Genomic DNA, 12,500 nt, shown 5'->3' on the forward strand with positions numbered 1-12,500 from the left:
CTAGCTGACTTTACTGTACACTTTACTAAAGTAATAAAGTACTTTATTACTAAAGTAATAAAGTAAAGTAATTTCCTAAATTCACACATTTGAAAAGTGTGACAGTTCACACAACTTTCTGTGTGGAGTTTGCATGTTCTCCCCGTGCCTCCCGGCCGGGGGTTTCCTTCATATAGGAACCCCCTTCACCAAAACATGCAATATCCTGGTTGCTAATGTGGTTCCTCCTCCGGTCGTTAAGGGCGCCTGTTCGGAGGGAGGGGAACTGGTTGGAATAGCGTGATCCTCCCACGTGCTATGTCCTACCGGTGAAGCTTCCCCTGTCAGGTGAAAAGAAGCGGCTGGCTAACTGCCCATGTCTCGGAGGAAGCATGGAGCCAGTTTCGGCTCCTCCCAGATCGGCAGGGGGTGGAGTAGCAACCAGGATAAATAAATTAAATTAGCACTAATGGGGGATAAAAATGGGATACAAAAAAAAAAAAAAAAAAAAAAAAAAACTTTAACACTACAAACTCTTCGGCTACTTCTACTCTCACAATGATAAAATATCAGCGATGCGATGTTTGAGATATTATATATATATTTGACACTAGTGTTCCAATAAGAATTGCACAGCAAATGAGGGCATCAAGATGTCCGCCACATCAGAAACATTCCATGACTCAAAGGCACGAGTAGAAACAAACAACTGCAAATGAGTCACAGTTTCCCTACTTACAGTATACCACAGGTGTTCATTGTGGTTAGTCGGGATCCTGCAGCTGCAGTCTTTTGGTGTGTGCTGAGATGATCTCCATCCAGATAGTCTAGTAGTCAATGACAGAACACCTGTCTTCTGATTGGTGGAGCTTTCAGAATGATCCTTCGCAGGCTTGGGGTTCTGGCTCAGAGAAAGCCCCCACAGACCTCCACGGTGGGCAAGCTGGGGCCAGGAGTTGAACAGACCACATCAGTCTGCTGCAGACCCTGGGCTGAGTCACGTCCTGGTGTGGTTGATGAGATCAGACAGAACACTGCATGAACCCAAACCTCAAACATCTCTGAAACGATCCCCTGACTATTTTTAGTCTGGGTGCAGATATGAGAGGAGCCTGAGATTATGGGGTTTGTGTTAATGGCACAACGAACAGATTCTTGTCTCCATCGTGTTCGTTTGCTTAGTAACCGACACTACATTTTCTAGCATTAAGCTTCTGTAATCACAATCAATCACATCATAATGTAATACGAGGGATCAGCCGAGCAGCATTCTGGGAAACAAACCGCGTCACTTGGCCACGGCAATGGAACCCTATGGAGCGTGAGCTTTGGGAGAAAGTGTGCTGAGTAAACAGCAGTGAGGTGACCATATACGTTTGGGCTGTCAAAATTAATCGTATAATCGATGCATCGCGATGCGGACGTGTGAATCGAATCGAATCGTTGACAGATGAATCATTGAATCGTTTATGTTAAAATTTCTGTTGACATTCAGATTTTAAAGCACTTTCTAAATAAAAAAGGGACTTGAACTGGTGATTTGTGTCTTGTTTATTAGTTTGTTAGCCTGTTAGCTTGTTTTATTCTGGATTGGGCTTCTAAATGTGTTTTTCCTCGGATTTTGGCACAAGGGATAGTAACATCTTGTCCTGTGTATTAATTAATACTGACTGCTTGTATTAATTGCAACCCGATCGCCATTTTTTTTTTTTTTACAATTTCGGCTCCAAAATTGTAAAAATGGTAACGTGCATTTCTACAGGGGTGGGTGTGGTTTACGGAGATTTTCCGTTTCTAACCCCTCCCCCTCCCCTAACCCTAACCCTAAAATCTCAGAACGTTATCATTTTACAATTTTGGAGCCGAAATTGTAACATAGCAACGTTCGTCCAAAACGTTGCTATTTTACAATTGTCTGTGAGACTGTGTTGATTAATTGATGAAAAAGTAGCCATGTGCAGTAATAATATAGAAAATTGAGGATGTGATACGTGGAGCTGCGATACTTTGAGTTGCATCGTGATGCATCGTCGAATTGAATCGTTGACAGATTAATCGTAATCGAATCGTGAGGCCAGTGAAGATTCACAGCCCTAATATACGTCACTGTCTTACTGTGCTGAGTAAACCGCAGTGAGGTGACCATACGTCCAGTGTTGGGGGTAACTCATTACAAAAGTAACATATTACATGTAATATATTACTTTTAGCAGTAACTCAGTAATATAACTTATTACTTATAGGATTTCAGTAATATTATACCAGTTACTTCGTCAAGTAACTCAAGTTACAAATTGAGTTACATTTTATTAAATCAAAGCACATGTTTTAAAAAGATACAATCATTTCCTAATCAAACTGTGTTTTTATGCAAATAACCACTATAGATGACAATAACAAAGGAAAAGAATAACATTTAGAATGTTGGATTGTTTACACTGACTTCAAGGCGGTTGAAATTATTTTCGGGATGGTTCCCGGGGCGGCGATGTCATTCGGCTGCTGCTGTTGTTTTGGTAAAAGTAATGCAAAAGTAGTGTAATAAGTAACGAGTTACTCTACACAGAAAGTAATATTGTAAAGTAACTTATTACTTTCAAATGAAAGTAACTAGTAATATGTAGTATATTACATTTTGAAAGTAACTTGCCCAACACGGCATACGTCACTGTGTTACTGTGCTGAGTGAGTGCTGAGTACTCATTAGACCTTGGGGTGCAGAGCCTTACAAGGTCTGCACTGACGTTCCACAACAGTAGCCAGTCAGTAAAGGCAGAGGGCTTTGGTCCAACCTCTAATTAAAATGGCAACATCTATCAAAGCCCCGTCCCTGTCTGCTAGGAGGGACTCACTCCAAACCCCAAATTACAGCATTCAACTTGACTGACTTTCTGTTATTAGACTTCAGAACCCAAAGGCACGGGCTTCATAAATGGACCCACATCCTGAGGAACCCAGGCTATTTAGTCTGCCTACTCTTCAGCCAAGTTGGTGCCATGGTGGTGGTGGTGGATAAGGATGTCAAGTTTCCTGGAAACATCTAGAGCAGCACAGAAGACATGAAGACAAATTATACATTGAGTGGTTATGGATCCAAAATCAATCAGAAAATATATTCTGAGCTAATATGTCCAAAGGAAAATGTATATAAATAATTCCCTCCTCAGTATGTATTCAGTCTTTGGCCAAGAGTGGCTGGCTGAAATAAACCACCTGATGCAAAAATAAAGGTCCATGAGTTTGAATGTGAGTTTAATTTATTACGGTACATGTCTACTTGTCACACCTGCCCGTCCTGCTCCACAGAACTGTAGGCAGGCTTTGATGTCTGTTCCTTGCTGCACCTGATTGGACGAACAACAGCCTTCATCCAATCAGGGACGTCCGTGGCCCTGATTGGACGGACAGCGTCTGAACCACTCTGAACTTGGGGGGAAAACATGGCGGCAAATTTGAAACCTTCTCTTCCTATATGAAAACCAGTCAGCGAAATGTGTTTCTGATGGCATCTGATGCCTACAGGCCATCCTGTGTCTCCTGTGTCTCGCTCTGCCTTTGTTTGAGGTTTACAACAAGATACGAGTTCTGGAGGCGTGGAGGGGCGGGACACGAACCTCATTTGCATAAAGTATCTGGAGCTATACATTATGCTAATGAGCAGGCAGGCAGTGCTCGCTCCTGGCTCGCAGAACTCCCCGCCTGCCCCACAATGCATTGCATGGCTGCCCCCAATACACATGAATGGGAGCGTGAAAAATATACGCGCAAATGAAAACATACCTTTTAGTCTGGGACAAATATGGGACAAAAATATGATTTTTAAATTGAGTTCAAATACAAAAAGAAAGAAAACGTTGTTTTGGGAAGTTTGTGAAATCACTGCAATGTTCTCGAAATTCCATTTACCTGAGCGAATTGCTCGCCTTCAGAACTCTGTCAAATCACTCAGAACGTGCTTCATTGTGGACACTGTAACAGAACGCTATTCTTGGAAAAGCATGGTTATTGTTACACAAGGAGATTGATGATACGTGCACTGTGGTATTCTGGGAACAGCCTTACGTGATGGAGAAACGTATCCTTTCTAAAACAACAATGTGGTTTCAATGTCTCACTCAAGTTCATTCAGGGGTATTTTAACAAAGGCCCCCTCAAAGCCACCAGCAGAAGCTCTGATGGTTTTGCCAGATGCACACGGTGAGTTCACTCTCAGAGCACAGACGCTCCAGCTGCTCCTCCTCTGTTCTCCTCCAGTCACACACCAGCAGCTGGCTACCTTCATAACACTCACTCCATCTGTGTGTCTTCAACACATCTCTCACCTACACCTACACACCCCATGGACACAGACTAAATCATCCACGTCTACTTGTTAACAACTCAGCCATGCAGCTCTGTAAACCTCTGTCTGTCTCTCTCTTTCTCACTCACCCACACACACACATTTCCTTTATTTGACAGCTCCCTAATAACGTACTGTATGAACTATTTGTAATTAGACATGAACGACAATGTAATTACTAGGGCTGTCAAACGATTAATTTTCTTAATCGCGATTAATCGTGCGATTGACTATAGTTAATCGCGATTAATCGCATCTTTGTATCGCATGTTTAAAATGCTATTATTTTGCATTGCAAAGCATTTTTAATTAGATATTAATAATTCTTACCAGTGTGTCGTGATTGGGAATCAAATGAATGCAAATAAATGTACTTTGTGATCTTGAATTTTAGATTTATTTTCAATTCAATAGAAGTGCAATGTAGACAGGAGGTCACAAAATGTCTACAAAATGCATCTTGAATAGAAAATAAATGCACAATAATTGTAAACACTCCAGAACGCTCCAGAACCGATACTTCCGGCGGCGGCGCTGTGGAGCAGTCGAAACCCAAAATGACACAGCCGAAGAAGGCTGTATCTGAGCTAAAAACTTTGGCACTTCCATGTGAATAATGGCTCGGTATTGGAAACTGTGTATTGATAACGTGTATATCGCGTGAAGCCATTGGAGCCGACCTCCCAGTGGTTAGAGGACCCGCGCATCCGAGACTCTGAACTAAGAATGAGTGATGAGTCTCGCGCTAGCTAGCTGGCTGCTAGCTGGCCGCTAGCTACTTTTAGGTGATCGCTCGCCTCAAACTCGATGTACTTCGGTGATATTTTAATTCCGTTTTACACAAGGTGCAAACTACGGCTCTTGACTTATCCACTGTGCCATTTGGGAAGTAAAACGAGCCATTTAGAAGCGTATTGCTGTCGTTCTCTTCCATGCCTGCCTGCACAAACAGGAGACAGGAAACCGAACGGCTTGACTACAAGTACGGGTGCGACGAAGGGACAAAATAGCGGCATGCGATTAACGCGATTAAAAAAAAATAACGCGTTATGATCGGCACGTGTTAACGCGCGATTAGCGCGTTAACGCTGACAGCCCTAGTAATTACACAGTAATTACATTGGTGTTCATGTCTAATTACAAATAGTATCTAGTTACCAGACCTGTAAAATGGAGTGTCTATTCAACTGTAGTTCATATGTAGTTACATGGTACCAGACCTGTAAAGTGGGGTGAGTCTATTCAACTGTAGTTCATGTAGTTACATGGTACCAGACCTGTAAAGTGGAGTGAGTCTATTAAACTGTAGTTCATGTAGTTACATGGTACCAGACCTGTAAAGTGGAGTGAGTCTATTCAACTGTAGTTCATATGTAGTTACATGGTACCAGACCTGTAAAGTGGAGTGAGTCTATTCAACTGTAGTTCATGTAGTTACATGGTACCGGACCTGTAAAATGGAGTGTCTATTCAACTGTAGTTCATATGTAGTTACATGGTACCAGACCTGTAAAATGGAGTGTCTATTCAACTGTAGTTCATATGTAGTTACATGGTACCAGACCTGTAAAGTGGGGTGAGTCTATTCAACTGTAGTTCATGTAGTTACATGGTACCGGACCTGTAAAGTGGGGTGAGTCTATTCAACTGTAGTTCATATGTAGTTACATGGTACCGGACCTGTAAAGTGGAGTGAGTCTATTCAACTGTAGTTCATGTAGTTACATGGTACCGGACCTGTAAAGTGGGGTGAGTCTATTCAAATGTAGTTCATATAGTTACATGGTACCAGACCTGTAAAGTGGAGTGAGTCTATTCAACTGTAGTTCATGTAGTTACATGGTACCGGACCTGTAAAGTGGGGTGAGTCTATTCAACTGTAGTTCATATAGTTACATGGTACCGGACCTACACCTACACTCACGTGAGAAAATCCAGATATCCTGGAAAAGATGTCAACGTCATGTTTCAAACTATCAAAGAGTTGCTGGAGGATGTGAGGACTTGACACACCTTGAACGCAGCTTGTTTACGCAGGACGAACAGAACAGCACTGCATTGTGCTCCTGTGACTTTATTTCCAAGCGCTCTCATGAATCCTTCATACTTCTGGCACACTGAGCCGAGCATGCCCGGGCGAGCGAGCTCCACCGTGCACTGGGAAGTGAGAGAGTGAGAGAGAGAGAGAGAGAGAGTGAGAGAGTGAGAGAGAGAGAGAGAGAGAGAGAGAGAGAGAGAGAGAGCACACTGGGTCATTTGTTTCAGACGTAGTTCACCGCCACGTCTGTGCCAGTCACACAGGCTGTGATTGACTGATGCTGCGAGGAGAAGAGAGAGGGGAGACGACGTCGAGGAGAGGAGAGGAGAGGGGAGGAGAGGAGAGGGGAGACAGCACATGGAAGCCATTATGGCCCCTTCCTAGTGTGTAATCTGGCACGGCAGATGCAAGCAGGCACGCACATGTTTGGGTACATGACGGGGGGGAGGGGGGACATTCACTAAAGTGTACTTCTACACATAGGGACTTCTTTCACTCTTCCTGATCCCCTCTTGATGCCTTGGATTAGTCCAATTGTTGCTGTGTTTATAGGACAAATCAGCGTGACGTCACTGCCACCCAGAAATGCGGAACCCCGCGGCAGTTAATAGTAGGAGTTGTGCCAAACAAACGTTAATATCTCAAAAACTAATTAATATCACATCGCTTATATTTTGACATTCTGAGTGAGAGCAGAAGTAGCTCAAGAGTTTGATGTATAATATATACATGTGTTAAAGTTGTGTGAACTGTCGCAGTTTTTAAAATGTAAACAGAGTTTGCCGGCTAGAGTCAGACACTCACCCTCGCGCCACTCGGGCTCCATAGGGTTCTATTGCCGTTGCCACCCAGTGACGCTGTTTGTTTACCAAAATGCTGCTCGGCTGATCCCTCGTTTAAGAGATGAAGGCACGAGTATTGAACTCGTCATACGGTCGTGTTGGAAAAAGTGTCTTTGTTGCCTCTGTGCGAACTACTGCATGTCTACTACTACTGCATGTCTACTACTACTGCAATTGACTATAAAGGGGCAGGCCTTCTTTAATTATAATATTCATTGATGCAAATACAGAATTAATTACAGAATCAATCTGTAACATTATTTGAAAATTGGTGTAATTTAAATGTGTGAGTAGGCACATCTAAAGCCTACGGTGATCTCATAGTGAAAGTGGTTTGGATCTGGTGTGGGAGTGTACTTGTTTGGAAAGCCATATGCTATGATGCTTCTGATTGGTGAGGAGGAGTATGACATACTGCTATATGGTATTATGGGCTATTGTTCCTTACGATAAATGGATGATGGGGAGGAAGTGGAGCACATGTGGTAAAGTGGAGTTACGTGAGAGGGGTCACTCCAACTAGTGACCTTGCTTCAATGTTGAGGGATGGACGACATGCCAATTTAAAAGAATTCCTTTGTTAGATCCAACCTCTTTGAAACCAGACCCTCTATTTTGTGTCTAGCAGTATAGGAGTGGAAAGATAATGCGTTTCCCAGAGAGACAGATGTCCACTCCGATCCCCAAAGTGCAGCTCAGGAAATGAACAGATTTCTTCCAAGGTGTCTAGACCTCAGTATTGTGTCCCAGGAGTCTTCTCTGACAGTTACACGAGACAAGGCTCAGTGTTGTGTCCCAGGAGTCTTCTCTGACAGTTACAGGAGACAAGGCTCAGTATTGTGTCCCAGGAGTCTTCTCTGACAGTTACACGAGACAAGGCTCAGTGTTGTGTCCCAGGAGTCTTCTCTGACAGTTACAGGAGACAAGGCTCAGTATTGTGTCCCAGGAGTCTTCTCTGACAGTTACACGAGACAAGGCTCAGTGTTGTGTCCCAGGAGTCTTCTCTGACAGTTACAGGAGACAAGACTCAGTATTGTGTCTCAGGAGTCTTCTCTGACAGTTACACGAGACAAGGCTCAGTATTGTGTCCCAGGAGTCTTCTCTGACAGTTACACGAGACAAGGCTCAGTATTGTTTCCCAGGAGGCTTCTCTGACAGTTACACGAGACAAGACTCAGTATTGTGTCCCAGGAGTCTTCTCTGACAGTTACAGGAGACAAGGCTCAGTATTATGTCCCAGGAGGCTTCTCTGACAGTTACACGAGACAAGGCTCAGTATTATGTCCCAGGAGTCTTCTCTGACAGTTACACGAGACAAGGCTCAGTATTGTGTCCCAGGAGTCTTCTCTGACAGTTACAGGAGACAAGGCTCAGTATTGTTTCCCAGGAGTCTTCTCTGACAGTTACACAAGACAAGGCTCAGTATTATGTCCCAGGAGGCTTCTCTGACAGTTACACGAGACAAGGCTCAGTATTGTGTCCCAGGAGTCTTCTCTGACAGTTACAGGAGACAAGGCTCAGTATTATGTCCCAGGAGTCTTCTCTGACAGTTACATGAGACAAGGCTCAGTATTGTGTCCCAGGAGTCTTCTCTGACAGTTACAGGAGACAAGGCTCAGTATTGTTTCCCAGGAGTCTTCTCTGACAGTTACACGAGACAAGGCTCAGTATTGTGTCCCAGGAGTCTTCTCTGACAGTTACAGGAGACAAGGCTCAGTATTGTTTCCCAGGAGTCTTCTCTGACAGTTACACGAGACAAGGCTCAGTATTGTGTCCCAGGAGTCTTCTCTGACAGTTACAGGAGACAAGGCTCAGTATTGTTTCCCAGGAGTCTTCTCTGACAGTTACACGAGACAAGGCTCAGTATTGTTTCCCAGGAGTCTTCTCTGACAGTTACAGGAGACAAGGCTCAGTATTGTGTCCCAGGAGGCTTCTCTGACAGTTACAGGAGACAAGACTCAGTATTGTGTCCCAGGAGGCTTCTCTGACAGTTACAGGAGACAAGACTCAGTATTGTGTCCCAGGAGTCTTCTCTGACAGTTACAGGAGACAAGGCTCAGTATTGTGTCCCAGGAGTCTTCTCTGACAGTTACAGGAGACAAGACTCAGTATTGTGTCCCAGGAGGCTTCTCTGACAGTTACAGGAGACAAGGCTCAGTATTGTGTCCCAGGAGTCTTCTCTGACAGTTACAGGAGACAAGGCTCAGTATTGTTTCCCAGGAGTCTTCTCTGACAGTTACACGAGACAAGGCTCAGTATTGTTTCCCAGGAGTCTTCTCTGACAGTTACAGGAGACAAGGCTCAGTATTGTGTCCCAGGAGGCTTCTCTGACAGTTACACGAGACAAGGCTCAGTATTGTGTCTCAGGAGGCTTCTCTGACAGTTACAGGAGACAAGGCTCAGTATTGTGTCTCAGGAGGCTTCTCTGACAGTTACAGGAGACAAGGCTCAGTATTGTTTCCCAGGAGTCTTCTCTGACAGTTACAGGAGACAAGGCTCAGTATTGTGTCCCAGGAGTCTTCTCTGACAGTTACAGGAGACAAGGCTCAGTATTGTGTCTCAGGAGTCTTCTCTGACAGTTACAGGAGACAAGGCTCAGTATTGTGTTCCAGGAGTCTTCTCTGACAGTTACACGAGACAAGGCTCAGTATTGTGTCCCAGGAGTCTTCTCTGACAGTTACAGGAGACAAGGCTCAGTATTGTGTCTCAGGAGTCTTCTCTGACAGTTACAGGAGACAAGGCTCAGTATTGTGTTCCAGGAGTCTTCTCTGACAGTTACAGGAGACAAGGCTCAGTATTGTGTCCCAGGAGTCTTCTCTGACAGTTACAGGAGACAAGACTCAGTATTGTTTCCCAGGAGTCTTCTCTGACAGTTACGGTAGACAAGGCCCTGGGTGACGATTGGGACTTCTTTTATAACACCACACACACTTTCAAAAATGTTCACACCATAATTATTCCAGCATGTACTGTATGTGAAAGTCTGCTGCGTAACCTTTGACATCTAAGTATATAAAACTATTAGCGATACCTCCTGCAATGTGACCATAGCCCCCTGGGGTCACAGCAACAGGGCATGTAATTGTGTAAGAACATGTGATTTACAATGCCCTGTCCCACCTGTGACTGCCTGTCTGCTGGAACCCCAGCAGAAAAGCATGTGGAGGGAGGGGGGATTCAGGCTTAAGCCAGAAGAGGGAATAAAACTGCTTTAACTTAAAAATAAAATAAAATCACAATTTCACTGAAACTCTATTTATAACCGTGCAGAACACAAATGGGTGAAAGGCGGTGAGACTGGGCAGGCTTATGAAAGGGCATTCCAGAAAGGCACATAAACATTTGATCTCCCGACAGAAGTGCACGACTTCTCTTTTTGATTCTCGCTGCGTAAACGTGATCCCGTAATGGATCTTGGGGCACGGTTTGCACGTGTGCGTGTGAATGGACCGCAGCTGTTTTGTGAGCATGCTGTTGTTGCGTCGTCAGCTCGGCGCGTCTCGGAGGAGGTAGCTTAACAAGCACCGCAGGGACCCGCAACATCAAACACCCCGCTAATGGCGGATAAACTCATTGGGGCTCGGTCGCACCGGACAACAAATGGGGGTAATTTATTTACTAGGCAGCGCGGGGTAAAAACCTGAGTGTGTGCTCAGTCAGAGCGTCTGTCCCAGCCCAGAGCCGGCGATGCTATTTTCATGAGATGTTAAACAGGGTAAGGGGAAACGGCTCTGTGCTTTATGGGAACCTAATAAAACCTCAAATCCCTGACTGGTCAGAGCAGCAGCAGCAGCTCTGCTTGTTAAAAAAAGAGAGAAAAGGAACGACTTCCGTGAGGCGGACAAAACGACAAAGGCAGATGGACGCAGACGGGCTGGTGTGATGTCATAATGTCATAACACCGGAGCAAGAGGAGAGTCATCGTTGGCAGAACGCACACCGGCACCAGCGCGTCGACACCGGGGAATGAAAGAGTAGCCCAAGAAACCAACTGTGCCAAATCAACACGGTGATTTTGCAGCGATTCACCGTATATGGTAATGCGGCAAAATTTTAAACAGATGCTGTGGCTTATTCTACAGTTTGCTAACAGCATACAGTAGGTGGTAACGGGTTCACTGGTTTCTTTCCAGTCTTCTATGACTTCATACAGGTAATCCAAACGGCAATTTCTCAAAAGAAACATATGGTAGACATACTGTACATTATAAATTACAACCTAAGCTTACTTCAGGAAATCCGTGTGCTGTGCAGTTTGAAAATGTTTCACTTTCCCTCAGATGAAAACTGTAATAGCGCCAGAATAAATGTCCCTGAAGTGCTGTAGCCTATTGGATGGAAGAAAAAACTCAGAGGAAGAGATCAAAGAGGCACATAAAAGTTTGGAGGGGTTAAAGGGGTCATGATTGTCATCATCAGAGATCAGATATTGAATTGGTTTACGGGACAAAGAGCACAACCAGAGCCACTACTGTTATCATCCAGCCATCTAACACGCTTCTTCTTCTTCACCAGATAGACAGAATAACCCCAAGAACCACTCAGCAGCTCCATCTTATGGAAGATCATCACTTTTGACAGATGACAGCATCTTGGGCAAAAAGACTACCATACATCGTCTTTCTCTTCATCACACCTGATTAAACCCCGTCACCATCCATGTCCATCTCCCCTAACATCTCCCCCTACATCTCCCATAACATCTCCCTCTAACATATCCCCCTAACATCTCCCCTTAACATCTCCCTCTAACATATCCCCCTAACATCTCCCCTTAACATCTCCCTAACATCTCCCTCTAACATCTCCCCCTAACATCTCCCCTAACATCTCCCTCTAACATCTCTCCTAACATCTTCCTCTAACATCTCCCCCTAACATCTCCCCTTAACATCTCCCCCTAACATCTCCCCCTAACATCTCCCCTAACATCTCCCCCTAACATTCCCCCTAACCTCTCCCCCTAACATCTCCCCTAACATCTCCCCCAACATCTCCCCCTAACATCTCCCCTAACATCTCCCCCTAACATCTCCCCTAACATCTCCCCCTAACATCTCCCCTTAACATCTCCCCTTAACATCTCCCCCTAACATCTCCCCCTAACATCTCCCCTAACATCTCCCCTAACATCTCCCCCTAACATCTCCCCTAACATCTCCCCCTAACATCTCCCCTAACATCTCCCCCTAACATCTCCCCCTAACATCTCCCCTAACATCTCCCCCTAACATTCCCCCTAACCTCTCCCCCTAACATATCCCCCTAACATCTCCCCCTAACATCTCCCCCTAACATC

The sequence above is a fragment of the Poromitra crassiceps genome (assembly GCF_964638095.1).
Source record: "Poromitra crassiceps genome assembly, chromosome: 21".
Lineage (NCBI taxonomy): Eukaryota > Metazoa > Chordata > Actinopteri > Beryciformes > Melamphaidae > Poromitra > Poromitra crassiceps.